General features: G+C 41.8%; 1 protein-coding gene across 6 annotated transcripts in view; it reads left to right on the top strand.

Annotated features, from left to right (window-relative positions):
• The first annotated feature begins 369 nt into the window (after positions 1 to 369).
• Positions 370 to 19,939, top strand: part of LOC122553810 (pleckstrin homology domain-containing family G member 3) — a 195,418-nt gene continuing 175,848 nt past the window's right edge. For 5 of the 6 annotated variants that reach the window (XM_043698160.1, XM_043698161.1, XM_043698174.1 and 2 more), the window contains exon 1: positions 400 to 501. The gene's annotated coding sequence lies outside the window, so the exon portion shown is untranslated. Of the gene's footprint in view, positions 502 to 19,939 lie in introns of all 6 variants that reach the window. The other variant, XM_043698173.1, reaches the window with a different exon arrangement.

Below are 19,939 nucleotides of genomic sequence, written 5' to 3' on the forward strand. Positions count from 1 at the left end.
TTGAAGCGTTGGTGCAAACCTAAAACAACTTCGATTGAAGAATTTAACGAGACTGCAATTCTACTGAAAACGTCAGGTGTTCAAACGCTGGTGGTGAAAATGTATTTTTTTTGCGAGTGGGATTCATAGTGAAGTTTACATTAGCCAATGTATCTCTTCTCTCAGTCTTTTAAGTTCTGTGTATCTGAGGCTTTTTTTTTTGACATTGTGTACACTTTCTAAAGTTTTTTTTTGAAAGGCACAAGATCCAATCAAAGGCTCGGACGAGAGAGAAGGTGGAGTTTTTGGGAATGGATGACGACAGGGCGGGGACGGGAGAACTTTTTGAAAGTTTTGGGGCAAGTTTTGGCGCATGCGCGGTGGCGCTGGGGGCGGTGGCGGGTTTGTCAGTTTCAGCTGAAATCGACAGGCGAGAGTCTGCGTGTGGCAAATCTTCCAGCCGCCTACCCCAACTGCTGGAGGAAGGAAATCCTTCACCCGATCGTGGGCCACATCCCCCTGGTAAGAAGTAGCAGCAGCAGCAGAATCCCGCCTGATTCTGGCTGTTCCTGGAAACCCCCAGAGTTTTGTTTTAAAATTGAAGTTGCTTTGCATTTCCGACGAAATCCCGTGGGTACGTGGGCTTGGGAGAATTGTGAGACAAATTCGGACACGAAATGAGGGATCTGCAGACAAACTTTTTGGGGGGGGGGTGGAACGGAGAGAGGGTATTTGGGGAGAGAATAGGTGTGGAGGGAGAGAATGGGGGGGGGGTGCATAATGAGGATGGATGAAGGAGGAGGGTATGGAAAGGGTGGGTGATTGGGGTGGAGCGCACAAAGAGGGGTGGACGATTGGGTGTGGAGGGCATGGAGAGAGTGGGTGATAGGTTTAGATGATTGAAAGGATGTGCATTTACTGAAAGGATTTTGGCAAACGTTGTGAGATGGTGGTGATAAGATTTCACTGTTGGATTACTGTTTACCCTGTGGTTAATATCATAGCGATGACACTGACACCAACATGAAGGTTTCACTGTGTCTCAGCCCTTTACTGCTAATTGGCCTCTAATCAAATGGTTATCAGTGTCACACCAATGTGGCCGTGATGACAGATACATGTGATAAACTGGTATTTGCTTCTCTCTGTATACTGTAATCCGGAATGGTCACATTCAACTGTGCAGTGAGTAGGGACTCTATTTGAAAACCATAGGAGAGTCTGAGATGTGATGTAATGGAAGACTTTAAAATGATGGAGCTTAACAGGATAAATGCTGTGAAGTTCATAGAACCATTATAGAATCCCGACAGTGAGGAAACGGTTTTTTCTTTGGCCACCAAGTCCACACCGATCCTCCGAAGAGGAAGCCGCCCAGACCTATTCCCCTACCCTCCGACTCGAGGTTTACCCCTGACAAATGTACCTAACCTACACAACCCTGAACACTATGGGCAATTTCCCATGGCCAATTCACCTGACCTGCACGTCTTTGGACTGTGGGAGGAAACCAGAGGGAACCCACACAGAACGAGGGGAGAATGTGCAAATCCCACACAGACGGTCGCTCGAGGCAGGAATCGAACCCGAGTCCCTGGTGCTGCGAGGCAGCAGTGCTAACCACAAGTTCTTTCTCCTTGTCAAGGAGCCCATACTTGGTATGAGATGGCCACAAATGAATCAAATAAGCAATTTGCGAGAATGTGGAATTTGTGTTAGAAGGTGTAGTTAAAATAAATGGGGAGGGGGGAGGTGGCATTCAAGAAAAAGATGACAATGTTTGAGAAAAAGTAAGGATTAGAAGAATATGTTTGTAGGGATTGATGAATAGGGTAGAAGAGAAGTTGCGTGGAGTGTAAACACTGGTATGGACAATATACATTGTTATGTTTATGTAGGTGCAATGGAAAGGAGAACTAGACTGTGTGTCGGACCAAAACACTGTGTTATGACGTATCACTCAAGTGTCGTCCGGTGCTTTCCCTTTTGGCTAGTCCTATTCATTTCGAACTTGCACAGAAGCATTGGGGTGGCCGAATGTCAATTGGAACCTGCTATGGTTATGAGTGTGCATCCTATTGATATCATGAGTTATAAACACCCAGCTGAGTTTCTACAATGTCTGAAAAGAGTAGTTTTAATACTGGTGTGAACTATGGGCTAATAATTTATTAATGATAGATTTGTATCTTATGTATTTTCCAGAACTGTTTCTAGGAGCCACAGTACATAGTGCAGAATGCTCTATGTGATTAATGTCATAGGACAAAAAGATAGAGAAGTTGCATTTATCTAGCACCTTTCTAAATCTGAGCATTTCTTGAAAGTTCTTTCTCACCGATTAGTATTTCCAAAGCATAGTTAGGTGTGCAACGTAAAGTGAGACAACCAATTCAGTAAGCTAAATTAACAGAAGAATAAATAAAGGGGATGAATAAATTAACAGGGGCATAAATATTGGCAAAAAGCAGGGAGAACTCCCCCTACCCCCTTTCATTTTTCAAGTAATACTGTGGGATTCTTTAACATCTACCTGAGAGGGTGGTCTGTTTAGTATTTCATTCAAGAAGATGACACTTCTGAAGCACTTCCTCAGCACGCACTGGGTTTCTCATCCTGGGTCACAACCTCAATTCTCTGGGACTTGAACCCACGATTTTCTGACTCAGACAAGTGGGTTACCCTGGTATGTAGCTGGCTTAAGCAGGAGCACCAAGGCATGTTGTAACGACTCTACCACTATCCCCAAACCACGGTGGCTCAGTGGTTAGCACTGCTGCCTCACAATGCCAGGGACCCAGGTTCAATTCCCACCTCAGGTGACTATCTGTGTGGAGTTTGCACATTCTCCCCGTGTTTGTGTGGGTTTCCTCCCACAATCCAAAGATGTGCAGGTTGGGTGAATTGACCATACTAAATTGCCCATAGTGTTAGGTGCATTAGTTGGGGTAAATATAGGGTAGGGGAACGGGTTTGGGTGAGTTACTCTTCGGAGGGTCAGTGTGGACTTGCTGGGCTGAAGGGCCTGTTTCCATACTGTAGGGAATCAAATCTAATCTAATCTTAACCTGAATGATACAAAATAAAAACAAGTTCTTTGAAATCTTGTCAGAATTAGCCCTCTGCTCTTGAAGCTGACCCTTGACCCCAGTATTTTTTATAATCTCTGTCTCATCTCCCAACCTCCCTTTCCTCTCTAAAGAACTTGTGTCCTGCCTCCTCTGAAATCTGTACTCATTTTTTCTGAATATCCTATTTGAATCTCTCCAAGCAGATTTCTGCCTCTGCCATGTTGTAGCACTGAGACAGCTCTTATAAAAGTCACGATGACCTCCTATGTGACTGTGGGAACTGTAAGCTCTCCCAGACAATCACTTGTATTGCCTTCCCTTCCTGTTCCCACTGCATTAGCACTGGTGTCCCTCGAGGATCTATCCTTGGTCCTCCTCTTATTTCTCAACTACATACTGTCTTTTGGCAACATCATTCAAAGACACAGTAAGGGGTTTTAAACATGTATGCTGATGGCATTCAACACCACTTTTATCAACATCCTGCACTAACTTGAACTAACTTTTTAAAAAAAAAGGTTTTGTGATTTACACATAAAGAAGTGAAACTATCACTGTATTCTAACAGATGAAAGGCTCAACAGGCAATCAGTTTTTCAATGTATAACTTCAGTTGCATCACACTGTAAATTCTTGCTATAAATTCTGTGTTAGGATTGAGCCGTCCATTATCACCTGATGAAGGCGCGTCGCTCTGAAAGCTAGTGTGCTTCCAATTAAACCTGTTGGACTATAACCTGGTGTTGTGTGATTTTTAACTTGAAGTTGTAAGACTAGTTGTCAAACATCCCTCTGTAGCCCTCCCAGATATGCGCATTCCTTCAATTCTCTCTTGATTTTAATCACTCTACCCGTGGCAGCTGTGTCCTCAATTACCAAAGCCCTGAGCTCTGTAATTACGCCCATCTCTCTCCTTCCCTTTCCTCCTTTTAAGATTCTCTTTCAAATTTATCTCTCTTACCAAGCCTTTGACTATCTGCTCTGACAGCTTCCTAATGTGGCTTAGTTTTCAATTAAGCTTTAAAATGCTCCATGCTTTGTGACACTTTGTGTATTAATGAGCTTTGAGAAGATTTGTAGCTCAGGTTGTGGTGCTGGATGTAAGTTTGCTCGCTGAGCTGGAAGGTTTATTTTCAGACATTTCATCACCATACTAGGTAACATTAGCCACCGGTGAAGCACTTTTGGTGTGACCTGCTTTTTATTTGTGTGTTTAGGTTACCTTGGGTTGGTGATGTCATTTCATGTTCTTTTTCCTCGGGGTGGTAGATGGGGTCTAACTCAATGTGTTTGTTGATAGAGTTCCAGTTGGAATGCCTGCTTCGAGGAATTCTCATGCATATCTCTGTTTGTTTGTCCTAGGGTAGATGTGTTGTCCCAGTTGAAGTGGTGTCCTTCCTTATCTGTATGTAAGGATACTAGTGAGAGTGGGTCATGTCTTTTTGTGGCTAGTTGATGTTCATGTATCCTGGTGGCTAGTTGGCCTGTTTGTCCAATGTAGTGTTTGTTACAGTCCTATTCACATCCTTCAACATTAACCTGGCCAAAGAAACACTGACCACACTATTAGAAAAACCAAAGACACATACACCAAACACCACCAACTTCATCAGCAAGGAAGTATTGTCAAGCTAGTGGACCTATGCCTTACCACCCACTTCACCTTCAACAACCAAACCTACAGACAAACCAACGGAACACCCACAGGATCTCCAATATCAGAGTTCTTAGCAGAGGCAGTAATGCAGAGACTCAAACAAACAACTCTGCCAAACATCCAACCCAAACTCTGGGTCTACTACGTGGATGACACCTTTGTCATCACTAAACAAAACAGATTAGAGGAAACCTTCAAGATCATCAATAACACCCTTACTGGCATAACATTCACTAAAGAGGAGGAAAGCAGCAACAAACTGCCATTCCTGGATGTCGTAGTAGAGAGAACAGCCAATGGGGAACTTCAAACCAGCGTCTACAGGAAAACAACACATCCATACCAAATACTGAACTACAGAAGCAATCATCCCAACATCCACAAACAAAGCTGCATTACAACGTTGTTTCAATGAGCCACCACACACTGCAGCACAGAGGAACTACGCAGAGCAGGGGAAAATCACCTAAACAGTGTATTCAGAAAGAACGAGTACCGATTGAATACAGTCCAATGCATTCTCAGCAACAAACCCAAGCAAGCAGACAAAAGATGTCTAGAAACCCTAGCTACTCTCCCCTACATCAAAGACAACTCTGAAATGAGTGCCAGACTACTCTGGCCTCTTGGCATCATGGTAGTCCACAAAGCCATCAAAACACTAAAACAGCAGCTAATGAACCTGAAAGACGCTATAGAGACAACAAGCAAAGCTAAAGTCATTTACAAAATACCTTGCAAGAACTGTAACAAACACTAAATTGAACAGACAGGCAGAAAACTAGCCACCAGGCTACATGAACATCAACTAGCCGCATAAAGACAAGACCCTCTCTCACTAGTATCCTTACGTACAGATGAGGAAGGACACGACTTCAACTGGGACAGCACATCCATCCTAGGACAAGCCAAACAGACATGCGTGAGAATTCCTGGAAGCATTCCAACCAGAATTCTATCAATAAACACATTGACGTGGATCCCATTTACCACACCCCTGAGGAAAAAAAAACAGAAAATGATGTCACCAACCCAAAGAAATCTAAACACATAAATAAAAAGTGAGCCATATCACCAGTGCTTCACCAGAGGCTAACTGATGATGTTACCTAGTATATGGTGACGAAGCATCTGAAAACAAAATTTCAGCTCAGCAAGCAAACTGGCATCCATTATGTGTACTTGTATGTTTAAATGTGTGTATACATAATTGTTGTTGCTGGGTTTATAGAAAGCAATATGTAACTGATGTTGCTGTTCCTCATTTTTGAGGTTTTTACTCATTAGGTGAGCAGGGCTCAAACTCGGTTGTGATCTTTTGATTTCACCCCCATTCTCTCTGGTACTCCACTTGGCTTCTAACCCCATTGGTCGGCAGCTGGCTGACCATGAGCTGCATCCAGAATTACAGCAAGTTGAGGAAGAGATTGCAGCTGTTTCTGAACTGGGAATGGTTCCCAAAATGAGGAAGGACACAAAGCCAACACTGCATCATAGCATTCCAAACCCCACTTACAAGCGACTGCTTTTGAAGTTCACTCATGATTGCAAAGCCACAGAGCAGCTAATTTGCACACAGTAGGGTTCCATAACAGATGAGTTTGTTTTGATTGATGTCTGAGGAATCACTTCTGGCCAGGATCCTGGGAAGAGTTTACCTATTTTTTTAAAATAGCAATTTGTGTTCACAAAGCTATCCAGGTTTAAATGGTCAGGTAGAAGATAGCCCTTCTGACAATACAATACTCCCACATCACTGCACGATTGAAAGATTAACACTTTCCAAGGGTGAAAATGGCACTAACTTACCAACTCGCAGTACTCGTTACTAGCTAGGGAATTCTGAGAGTCTTGTAGATCTCCCATCATAAAGTTTGAAGTTCTGAAGAAGTGTGATAACGGTCTTGAAATTATTTCACTGTTTATTTGAAGGGCAATTGCACTCTGTGCTTCTGGAAGTGGAAGCTTAAATTTGCAGTTATTTCTGCAGATACCATGGGTTAAAGGTTAACAGTAAGAATGTACAGATCACAGCGGGTCCATGATTTAATTTGTTTTGGCAAAAAATAGCTCTTGTAAATTCAACAAAAAAAATCTTGCATTTGTATAGCATCTTTAACACACAAACTGTCCCAAGGCACTTCACAGCAGTATTGTCAAATAACGTTTGCTGCAAAGTCAAATGTGACAATATCAGGCTGGTAACCAAAAGCATGGCTCAAGGGGTCAGTTTTAAGAAGCAATGTAATGGAGAAGAGGAACCATGGGAAGTTCGAGGAGGGAATTCCAGAGCTTAGCATTTTCTTTAATGCTTCATGGGATGTGGACGTTGGCTAGGCTTGTGAATATTACTCATACCTAATTTCTCTGGAGAAAGTGATGGTGGCAAGCTGCTTTCTTGATTCTCTGCAGTCCTCTGTAGGTACAGTTGTACTGCTGTCAGGAAGTGAGCTCCACAATTTTACACCAGTGAACTGAAGGAATGACAATATAGTTCCAAGTCTCAATGGTTTGTGGTTTAATAGGGATCTCATGGGTGGTGGTGTTCCCATGTATCTGCAGCCCTTGATCTTTCTGGTGGTGGCAGTCATGGGATTGGAAAGTGCTATTGAAAATGCATTTTATTGATGGTACATATTGTTACCACAGTCTGTCAGTGGTAGAGGGTGTGAATATTCACTGGGACGTCCAGGTCTTATTTCACTTCCCTCCTTTCCTAACTAGTGCTATTCAGATATTTCTTTTCTGCTTTTGCTAAAAAGTAGTTAGCCTTAAATTTGTCCACATGATCGAGCGTGTATTGCTGGAAAAACTCAGCATGTCAGGTAGTATCCAGGGAGCAGGAGAATCAACGTTTTGGGCATAAGCCCTTCATCAGGAATGAGGCTTGTGGACTGGGGGTGCTGAGAAATAAATGGGAGGGAGGATGGGTAGGGCTAGGGGCAAGATGGCTGGGAATATGATAGGTAGATGAAGGTGGCGGGGGGGAAGGTGATAGTTTGGAGAGGAAGGTGGAGTAGGTAGATGGGAAATGTGATGGACAGGTGAAGGGGGCAATGCAGAGCTAGAGGCTTGGGACTGGGATAAGGTGGAGGAGGAGAAATGAGGAAACTGGTGAAATCCACATTTATCTCGTGTGGTTGCATGGTCCCAAGATGGAAGATGAGGCATTCTTCCTCCAGGTGTGGGTGGTTAGGGTTTGGCGATGGATGAGGCTCAGGACCTGCATGGTCTTGGTGGAGTGGGAGGGGGTGTTGGTGTTTGGCCTTGGCGCAGTGAAGTTGGTGGGTGCGGGTGTCCCTGAGACGTCTTCTGAAATGATCTGCAAGTTGGCGTCCTGTCTCCCCGATGTATAGGAGATCACATTGGATGCAACGGATACAGTAGGTGATGTGTGAGGAAGTACAAGTAAATTTCTGTCCGATGTGGAACGATCCTTTAGGGCCTTAGATGGAGGTGAGGGGGGGAGGTGTGGGCGCAGATTTGGTGAGGGGGGAGGTGTGGGCGCAAACCTGCCAATGTAAGAAGTGCAATTAGAAATGCTACGGATATATTTTGCTCCCCACCTCTATCTGCGACTCCTTTGTCAGATAAACACCCCCTTTCAGCCCATACCAGGCAACTTCCCCTGACAAGTGCAATTTAAAAACTTTCCCCTATTTATCCACATGTTACTCTGTGCATTTGCCCACTCACTCAACTTGTCCGTATCAAACACATACACAAGTGATTCTTCACTCTCCAATTCCCTCTGTGTCACCAGAGAAGCTCTCTTTTTAAATCTGCCTTTATACCCACCCTAATTGTGGGTACAGTTAGTTATAGTGCCTGTAAGCCACTTTGATAATGACTTCTTGTCTTTATCATTTCTCATTTCTACCTAACCATTTCCAATCTTAGTTTCCTGAACCTAAGTAATCCCTCTTTATTGAGTGAGTTTCATTACTAACTAATAGACCCATCCTTGCACCATTTTTTAGTCGCCTGTCATTCCCAAATGTTTTCGAGATTCAGGTCAGAATCCATGTCATCCTGCAGACATATCCCTACAAAAATGGCCAAATTATACTTCTATTTATTTGCACGCTTAGTTCATCTGTTTTGTTTTAAATGTTGCGTGCATTCAGATACAGAGCCTTTAGTGTTACCCTTATTCACTTCACAGATTCTAATCTTATCTGTTGACTATTGGATTCATATTATTTATCCCTCTACATCATAGTCTGTTTATAATTTTTCATATCAATATAACTGTCTTTGACCATGACTCTTTGATTTTGCATGTCTTCCCAATTTTGAAATTTTGTCTTTTTTTTTGGTTCAGTTTAAAATCCTCTCTCTAGTTATGTGGTAGGCAGGAACATTGATCCAAATATTGTTCAGGTGGAGACAGACCCTACTTTCTCCAGGACGGGTGCAAGTGCCTCACAAACTGGAATCCTCTACCCCCACACCAGTCTGAGCCATACTTTCCTCCTTCTCATCTGATTTGCCCGATGGCAATTTGCAAGTGGCTCTGATTATGATCCTGAAATGTTGGCCTTTGAAGTTCCGTTTCTTAATTTGGAACCCAAATTCTCTCCAGCTTGGTGGTTCTCGCTGTTTGGTATATTTTACTAATTTGTCTTCTAGTTTGTTCATGGCGTCTAAGGCATTTCAATCACACATGGGCTTTTGCTCCTGATGGTAATCCTGGTGTTCTTGTCCTTGTTAAAGCAAGTGCACTAACTTGTTGTGTATCACCTTCTGGACTGCTGTTGTTCAATTCGCTACCAGTCCCCACTCCCTCCCCCACCCCCACCCTTTCATCTTTGTACTTCATGTTTCCTAACCATCGGCCTAACCTCCTTCCACTTGTCCTGTACATTAATCCAGCACTTAAATACTTTCTCGTGGCCTTCCCTTCTCTACTCATGATCGCATTTCATTGTAAAAACAGATCTTTTTATTTTTATTTTGTATTTTTCATTCTGGACTGAAATGGGAAAAGGACTGTTTTAAAAGCCTTGGATTGTTGAGGATGACAATGCTTTTTAAAGGCAAGTTTCCTGAAACTCATTGTAAATGCTGTTTGCACAGCTGTTGTTCAAGCAGGAGGATAAGTCTCATTAAAAATGAGCTGGAGCCAGGGGACACTGTCTGAATGGAGCAACATTTAGCAACAAGTTATGTATTGGCTTGTGGTATGATGATTATTTATAATTGATAAAGGCTTTCTGCCTGCAAAAAGCTTTGTGATTGGCTTCTGCGTAGCTGAACTGCTTGAGGGTATAAATATATGTAGGAAGAAGTTTTTGGAGCTCCAAATGAGGAGTTATCTGTTTTCTCTGCGGTGGGGTAAAAAAACCTGGACCCTGAGGAACGTCAGTTTATTTCCCTTCAGTGGTTGCAAGAAGTTGTGATTTCTTAGCCAGGAAGTCAGAAACTTCACAAATATGAAGCGGTTGCTCTGTGCCTCCTAACAAGCCAATGAAAGTATCTGGAGAAGGCAGATTAAGGAAGAGCACATCCTGACGAGCCAAAAGGATCTCCATGGATTCTGCAGGGGGAACCATTTGAACTATCATCATTGTCTTTCCCTCTTCCCACAACACCCTTTTTTTTGAGTGCGTGCATGTGTGTGAAGCTTAGAAGAGGATTAGAGTTTTAACTACTCAAGTTATATGCGGATGGTTCATAATTGTTTATCAGTAACTAGAGTTCCTTTAAGTTATGTCTGCCAATGCTTTTTGCTGCATCAGCTTCTGATTCTGGAGAGGTTATGTTCCATTGAAAGAATCATAGTGCCCTGATTGTGTCAGTTGCAAATTCAGGATTTGCAAATACAATAGGTTTGTAATTTTTCATGCCCAGTTTCAACTGTATTTCCTCATCAATGGTTTACCTACTAAAAAGGGGACTTCACTAGACACTGCAGCCACTTCAAAAAAATGATTCTGGCTCTTTTACAAAACAATTTCAATGTGTTATCATTCTCAAATCTGAATCTGGTAGCACTCTGCAATTCCTTAACTGTGCTCCTTATTACTCTGAAAGTCGAGGAAGCATTTTAGCCAGTCTATTTCACGTACGTAACATTGGACATCTGCAGTAATTGAAAGACTGTGCTGTCAATACATTTATCAGAGGACTTAAATTTATTGTATTAAATGCAATGCCCTCTCTTTGAACTGTTTCTCCATCTACTTCTTCCAAATCTACTATTCATTTTTAGTTTCAAATACTTTATAGGATTTGAGACAGTTCATGGCATAATGGTACTTTGAAATGCATGTGAAACATTGTCTACATTTTAAGCATTTCTGGGGTTTGTTCCCTTACTATAAATCACCAGTTCTCAAAAATATCAGTAATGTTTCTGTCCACTGCAGTTGCTCTTTCTAGTTTTGTTTGCAACCTGCATTTGGACAGTCTCGTCAACTTAACATTGTCTGTCATATTGCTTATTGACCCTTTTGTGCAATGAATGCTTCTTAAAAGGAATTCTTTTCTCCAGAATTATTTTAGTGCTTCCAATCGTTCTGCTAGCTGTGTATGTTTATACACCAATTTAACACCTAACAAAGTAAGAAGTCTGCCTGTATTTGATGCTCTAACACAGTCCAATGGTTTGATTATTTGAATGCGGGACAGATTGGGCACTTTTCAAATGAAACTCCTGCAGTCTTGCGTGCAACCTACTGAATTCCATTATGTTTGCTTCCACGGTACTACCCAAAGTTTTCTAAATGTGTCAAAATATGACTAGACATCGTAAGCAGTCAATAAATATTTCTTTTGATATGTTTAATCCATAAAAGTTAATAATTTGCCCAAACATTCATCTGTGATCAAACCACCAAGCTCCAATTCGGGGGAAAAAAAAGTTGCTTCTTATCCCGCCTCTATATAGTGACCAAAGTGCTTAGACATGCCTCTCTGGTAAAGTAACCAAGGTCTACATACTCTTTCCTCCACTGGTTATAAGGCTCCTTTTAAGGTAACAGGAGTGGGTAATCATTGCCTATATGATATACTGGAAGATCTTTTTGTATAAGGAAAGTCCAAATCCACATTCTTACTGACAGCTTTATTTTAGTTAGCCTCACTCCATAAAACTCTCACCCCCATTGATTACTCCACATTATTCAATAAATTCATCCATTGTTCCCTTGTTCTGTTAGGGTTCAGGCATTCCTTCAGACTATATTAGGGAATAACAATCTCATCTTCCATGCAGCTCAGACTTCTTGGACAATTGCAGTATTGACGCTCCTGTGTTCTAGATCCTTTTACATTAATCGCTCACATTTGCAGTCTCTTGTTTGTGAAAACTGACCAAATAAGATAACCTAACTCTCATAGTTGTGACTGCCTCCTGGTACAAAGAATCTAGGTCCCTTTCCCCTTCTGCAATGCACTGCAGTGCCTGTTGTTCTGCCTTCAGCTCATAGAATAATAGAAACCCTACAGTGTGGAAGCAAGCCATTCAGCCCATTGAGTTCACACCAACCCTCAGAATTGTGGAAAGTGAAGAAGGCTCTGAGTACAACGGGACCTTGATCAGATGGGCCAATGGACCGAGGAGTAGCAGATGGAGTTTAATTTAGATAAATGCGAGGTTTTGCATTTATAAGGCAGGACTTAGACAATTAATGCAGGGCCCTGGGGAGTGTTGCAGAATAGAGATTGGGGGAACAAGTGCATAGTTCCTTGAAAATGGTGTCACAGGCAGACAACGTGGCTAAGGCATTTGGCATGCTTGCTTTCATTGGTCAGAACTTTTGAGTATACGAGTTGGGACATCACATTGTGGCCACACAGGACATTGGTGAGGCCGGTTTTAGAATACTGTGTACAATTCTGGTCGCCCCTCTATAGGAAGGATGTTGTTAAACTTGAGAGGGCGCAGAAAAGATTAACAAGGATGTTGACAGGACTGGAGGATTTGAGTTATAAAGAGAGGCTGAATAGGCTTGGGCTTTTTCCCTGCGGCGTTAAGTGCTGAGGGGTGACCTTTATAGAGGTTTATAAAATCATGATTTGAAGATGCTGGTGTTGGACTGGAGTGTACAAAGTTAAAAATCACACAACACCAGGTTATAGTCCAACAGGTTTAATTGGAAGCACACTAGCTTTCGGAGCTAATGAAGGAGCGTCGCTCCGAAAGCTAGTGTGCTTCCAATTAAACCTGTTGGCCTATAACCTGGTGTTGTGTGATTTTTAACTATGAAGGGTAGTGATAGGGTAAATAGACAAGGTCTTATCCTCAGGGTGGGGGAGTCCAAAAGAAGAGGGCATAGGTTTAGGTGGGAGAGAAAAGATTTAAAAAGGACATAACGGGTAATGTTTTCATGCAGGGGGTGGTATATGTATGGAAAGAGCTGCCAGAGGAAGTGGTGGAGGCTAGTATATTTACAACATTTTAGAAGGCATCTGGAAGGATATACAAACAGGAAGGTTGAGGGGGATATAGGCCAAACGGTGGCAAAAGGAACTAGGTCAGGTTGAGATGTCTGGTTGGCATAGACGAGGTGGATTGTAGGGTCTCTGTGTTGTATGACCTTATGACACTCTAATATTTCCTAATTTCTTGATGTACTGACATGCAAAGTTTTTTGTGATGACTCGTGCATTACAACACCCAGATCCTTCTCTGTCATGGAGCTCTGCAACCTCTCTTATTGATAGTGTGTGTTTTAATTCTTTCAGCCAAAATGTCCAATTTCATTTTACTCACATTTCATTCTCTCTGCCAGGCTTTTGCCAGTCACTTAACCTAAAAATATATTTCTTGTAGCCTAAGTACAAGCTACTTACCTGCTATCCTTGTCATCAGCAAACTGGACAACCATACTTTCCATCCTTCTTCCATTTCAAGTCTTTTAGAAAACAATGAAAGAACAGTTAGTTCCCAGAATTGACCACTGGTACACCATTCATTGCATCTTGCCAAGCTAAACTTAAAACAAAAACATTTCTTCCAAATCTCTGCTTCCTGATAGCCAGTGAGTCTTCTGTCCATACCGATATGCTGCTGCCTATACAATGACCACAATAACCTTTGGTGTGGCAAATTATCAAATGTCACCTGAAACTGAAGTATAGTACACTCGCCCGTTCTTTATCCACAACATGTGTTACCTCCTCAAAGATCTCCAACAGATTTTGTTTGTTTGTTTGTTTGTTTGATTTCCCTTTCACAATCCCATCTTGACTCTATCTGATTATCCAAGTGCACTGCTGCAACTTCTTTATTCACAGCTTCTAATATTTACCACATGTGAGATGCTGAGCATATGGGTATCTAGTCTTCTTTTCGTGTTCCTGATTTTTTTGAATAAAGGGGGTACATTTGTTAGCTTCCAATTTAATATAATCTTCCCCTAATGAGTTTTGGGAAATTAAAGCCAATGCATCAGCTATCTAACTAGCTATTTTTTTAAGACCGAGGATGAAGTCCATCAAAAGAAGTGAACATTGATTTTCATATCAAAGAGGTAGTTAAGAAGAATGTTCTCCACCCTGCTTTATCATGTTTTAATTTGGCACAGATTAAAGTGCACATCCTGATGGAGAAAGACTCTTATCACAGATTCCTCAAATCACAGTTCTACAGAGATTTGTTAACATTAGTCAGCCACAGTTCCAGAAATGTACTTAATACAAATTCTCAGGTGATTGCTATTTTCTGGAGTCCCTCCCTTCCTTCCATTTTCCTGACTTCTAGCTGCTTCTGGGATCTGAATTCTTATCTCATTTCATAAAATCATGAGGGAGACATGGATAGGCTGAATAGTCCAGGTCTTTTTTCCCAGGATATGGGCGTCCAAAGCTAGGTTTAAGGTGAGAGGGGAGAGGTTTAGAAGGGACTTAAGGAATCTATTTTCATGAAGAGGGTGGTGTGTGCATGAAATGAGTTGTTAGCGGAAGAGGTATGGAGGCTGGTACAATTACAACATTTAAAAGGTATCTGGATGGGTATGTGAATGGGAACGGTTTAGAGGAATATGAGCCAAGTGCTGGCAGGTGGGACTAGATTAATTTAGGATATCTGGTCAGCATAGATGAGTTGGACTGAAGAGTTTCTGTGCTGTACAATTCTGACATGTCCGGATTGGTTTATCCTACTTTCACTTTATAGGAAATATATCTTTTGCAGTGTTCAAACCACCTCTTTTTGAAAGTAGCCTTTTGTCAGCTACAGATTTTCCTACAAACTTTAACTCCAGATATTAACTGGCACTTCTCAGACGTGAAACATACTGAATGCAAGACATTTAATTCTGTTTCTCTCTACGCAGATGCAACCATCCATGTTGAGTTTCTCCAGCATTTTCTATGCTTGTTTTAGATTTCCAGCATCCACAATACTTTGGTATTATTTCATTCTAGTCTATCCAACACAGCACTCTCATAGAATCCCTATAGTGTAGAAACAGGTCATTTGGCCCAATAAGTTCACACTGACTCTCCAAAGTACATCCCATCCAGCCTCACCCCCATCATAATCCTGCATTTTCCATGGCTAATCCACCTAATCTGCACAGCCCTGAACACTATGGGCAATTTAGCATTTCCAATCCACCTAACAGGCGCATCTTTGGTCTGTGGGAAGAAACCAGAGCATCCGGAGGAAACCCACACAAAAGCCGGGAGAACGTGCAAACTCCATACAGACGTTTACCTGAGGCTAGGATTGAACCTGGCTCCCTGGTGCAGTGAGGCAGTAACGCTAACCACTGAGCCACTGTTGTGCCTGTTGTTGCTCCATTTAAGTCAGCTCTCCCCCAGTTAATTGAGACTCTCGATTATCCTTTTAACCATCATCCTTATGAGACAATGATCACTGTCCTCTAAATGTTCCCCACTGATACTTGATCTGTTTCATCCATCACATTCTCAAAAACCAATTCTTCCAGTGCCACCTTTTCTTATTAGACCAGACACATTCTGCTCTAAGAACAAACTGATCTCAGTGGGCAAACACAAATTCTCAGGTGATTGCTATTTTCTTGAGCCCCTCCCTTTCTTCCATTTTCCTGACTTCTAGCTGCTTCTAGGATCTGAATTTTTATCTCATTTCATAAAATCATGAGGGGCATGGATAGGCTGAATAGTCAGGGTCTTTTTTTTTCTCGCCGGGATATGGGCGTCCAAAACTGGAGAGGTTTAAAAGGGACCTAAGGGCCAACATTTTCATGAAGAGGGTGGTGTGTGCATGGAATGAGTGGTCAGCGAAAGACTACAGGTTAGCAAGACCATTTTTTTTTTTTTAAAAAAGCACATCACACACCAAACTTTATTTCTGGATGGTTATAATTCAAAAGTAGGGACGGTCTGCTTAACCTGCATTGAACGTTGTTAGACCTCACTACGCTCAGTGTAGTTAAAACTGTTACAGCACAGAAGAAGGCCATTCGATCCATTGTGACTGTATTGACCCTTTTAAAGAGCAAATCATGCACTGCCACCTTGGTTACCATGTTATAAGTAGTGTTTATGGCACTGAAGAGGGTGCAGAGAAAGCTTAGGGTAATACCAAGACCATGCAGGTATCAGGAAAAGATTGACAGGAAGGAGGAGGCTGAGGGGTAACTTAATTAACATCTTTCTAACGCTGACATGATCTGAAACAGAGAGAATGTTTCCTCTTGTGGGCAAGAGCATAACTAAAGCCCACCAATATAAGACAGTCACCAAGAAATCCATTCGGGAATTCAGAAGGAACCGCGTCATCCAGAGAGTGGTGGAATACTCCACCAAAGAGTGGTCAAACTGAAAGATCAGTTGTACTTGAGGGAAAGCCAGAGAACCATTTGGAGGAGGAGGGAGGAAGGGCAACCACAGTTGTTTTTGATAAGTAAGGATGGAAAGGAACTCTAAAGGAGCAGAACACTTTTTGCCAACTGGCCTATTTCTGTGTCTTATATCCTGCATAATATTTTGTTTTACTTTATTTTTATTTCACCCTATATTACATAAAGCTATTTTATGCTTATTGTCCTTGTTTGTATGAGAACGTCGGGATGGGATATCTGGTCGGCATGGACTAGCTGGACCAAAGTGTCTGTTTCCATGCTGTACATCTCTCTGACTCGATCTCATTCCATGATCCTATTGAAACCAATCATAATTTTAAAACCCTGAGGCTACCTCTTAGCCATACGTTTGCTGGAGAAAAGTTCCAGTGTATTCAAATATACCCCAATAGTTGCAACTTTCCCAGTTAAGGTTTTAGCCTTGAATGTTTTGCCTTTACGTGTTCTCCATTGCCTCATTCTTAACAACAACTTGCATTTATTACAGCACCTCCAACAAAGTAAAGCATACTGATCCATTACATCCTTTTTGTTTTTGGAAGAAATAGACTTGGTGCCATATTAGGTGAGCAGAGCGGAAAGCGATAGACCAATTACTGTGAAGAGTTACAGTCTTACCAATTCCATTTCCCGGTGTGATTTGGATCATCTAGTGAGGGGCCAAATGTGGATGAGTGGAAGGACCCTCATACCCTGAACATTTGGTTCAAATCCCACTGCTGAAACCTGAACAGAAACTAGAAGGTGTTGAAAGTGCTGACTATCAGGTAAGATTTTACACTGAGAATATATCTGCCTTCTCTGGTGAAATAAGAAATATATTCTTTTAGTGTCCTTGACAACATTTACTCCTCAGCCAACACCTAACGCCAGATGTTCTGTTGTACCTCATCGTTGCCCATGGGAACTTGCTATACACAGGATTAATTGCCATTTTTTCAACGTTATGACAGTAATTACACTTAACACATACTTGATTGACCATAAAACACATTGGTCTGTCCTCAGGAAATGTACAGCATTACTTAGGAATAGAGGAACCTGTCAAACCTGCCCCATTATCCCAGTTCAATCATAGCTGATCGAACACTTCAATTGGTTTTAGCCAGCCCATCTCCATAACTCTGTCCACCAATGATTGACAGAAATCTAACAATCTCTACCTCAAACATAGGACAAAATTCCAAAGGTACACAGCTCTCCAATAAGGAAAATTCTCCTTATCTCTGACATGAGTATATTCCTCCTTATTTTTGATTTTAGGTTTTTTCCTTGTTCCCTCTTTGTGCCTCCTCTATACTGCATAGAACTTGGATCCAGAATGATGCTGCTTAGTGCTGCCAGCCATTACTACCTTTATATTGACACAAGGCAACAAGGAGGCTGTTGTTCAAGAGGGAAGCTGCTCGTGTATAAGATATATATTACAGCTGATGCAGTTGGAATCAATGGAACCTCTGTTGGAATGAGAGATTGGCTCCTTCACCACCGCATTTGAGGGTGGGTAGCATTTGCGAGAGTTGGGGCTGTTTGTTTTGTGAAAGACAGCACTGGGTGGAAGCACAGAGATGTTGGCACAGTTAGTTGGCAACCAGGCAGGGAACCACAAAGCCACAGGACTTCGGCACCAGCCGGTTAATGTTGTCTCTGAAAGCACTGTGTGTGATGTCCTTAGTATCCAGTGGACCACTGGGAAAGAAATTAGTTGCCTTATGATAGGAGGGAAGGAAACTAATGACTCAACTAGCCAACTTTCGACATCACTTAAGCCAACTGTTCAGATACAAAAAGCACTTAAAGTTGTGATTTCTTTTAATTAAAAAGACATTGTGCTTTATCTTGAGAACGCTAGAATACCTTGATTAGAGTGAACACTCACACAGTTTTGCTCCCATTTTAATTTTTGAAAAGTACGTACAAGCTAAAAAATGTGCATAAAAGATTCCCAGAAATGATGCCAGGAACAAGAGCCTGTGTAACTATTAGGAAAGACCGAACAGGCTCATGTTCTCTAGAGAAGAGAAGGCTGAGGGTCAGCCTTACAGAGATCTTTAAAATTATGAAAGGGTTTGAGGGTTGGATGTATGTGTAACTGTATCCACGTCTGGGGATCTCCAAAACTAGGAGCCTCAGATGTAAGATAGTTAACGTTGAATCCAATAGGGACTTGGTAAAATCTTCTTTTAGAGGTGATTACACTGTGGAATGCATTACCACAAGGGGTGGTAAAGGTGATTAGAGCAGTTTTGATGCATTTAAAGGGAACATGGATTGGAGAGAAGAGGAAAGGCAGGAATTTTCGTAACATTAGATGCAATACTGTGCAAAAAGACTCCTGTATTACATAAATCCCAGTTGTCACAAAGCTAGTCACTTTCTTTCTAAAAGCTGTTCCTTGACTCAAGGAGATCCTGTCCTTGATGTTTTTTCCGAGGGGTAATAAACCAGGCCAGGGTCCGATCCGACTGGTTTGGTATAGAGATGAAAAGAATTTTGAGAGGCCTTTTGTTTATATGTGAGCAGATAAGACTTCAGGCCAAAGTGGTCATGCTTTAGAAGTGACCTGTATAACGAGAGGGGAGTGGTCAGCTCTCCAGCTGAGCTGAGCAGTTCTTAGTTCAGTCTTGAACTGGGAAGTTCAATAGGGAGCTGTGTGAAAACTCTCTTTTCTGCTCTTCAACTTCAACCTGTAAGCATGTATTCCATTTATACTGTTTTTTAAAGGGAGTTTGCTTATTGGGACTATTGTGTATATTCAGAACAGATAATTAAGTCCAGTTGGAAAAGTTGAGTTCTGTAGGGGTTCTTTATTCTGTTCTTTGTGTTCAATTGTGTAATTTTTGTGAATAAATTTTTGTCTGTTTTTATAATCTAGTAGTCAAGCTTGCTCCCGGGTAATATTCACTGTACACTTACCAAAACAAATTGCAAAGTTATGATCTGGGCTGCCTGCTGAAGAATGTTTTGAGTGGTCTGGCCTAGTCCATAACACAGTATAGACCTATTGGACTCGATATCCTGTTTCTGCTGCTGTAAATTTAATATAATTTTCACTATTCTCATCATCCCCATTCAGCTATCACCAACTGGAAAATAAAGTATATAAAGTGAAAGAATTCCACAAGTAATGGGGGATGGTGCAGTTCAAATTTAACATAATGTTTGTTCTGGAAACAAGCCGACCTTGCCAAGTTTAGAGGCGGTGTCTCCGTTCCTGGGATTGGGCAATGCTCTGGGTCGGCTAGTATTCCACTCTCATGGCGCTAGCATTTTAAATTCAGCCAGCTCTCCCTCTAACAAGGCCAAAGGTATGCAGATCTTCTCTCCCAGCTGCGAGAAGCCATGTGCAATACATCTAGGATGGCACAATGTGTTTGAACTGTGTTAAACCCACCATATTTCAGTCTCACTGAGAGTAACTTCCTTACTCT

Source organism: Chiloscyllium plagiosum, chromosome 10, assembly GCF_004010195.1.
Source record: "Chiloscyllium plagiosum isolate BGI_BamShark_2017 chromosome 10, ASM401019v2, whole genome shotgun sequence".
Lineage (NCBI taxonomy): Eukaryota > Metazoa > Chordata > Chondrichthyes > Orectolobiformes > Hemiscylliidae > Chiloscyllium > Chiloscyllium plagiosum.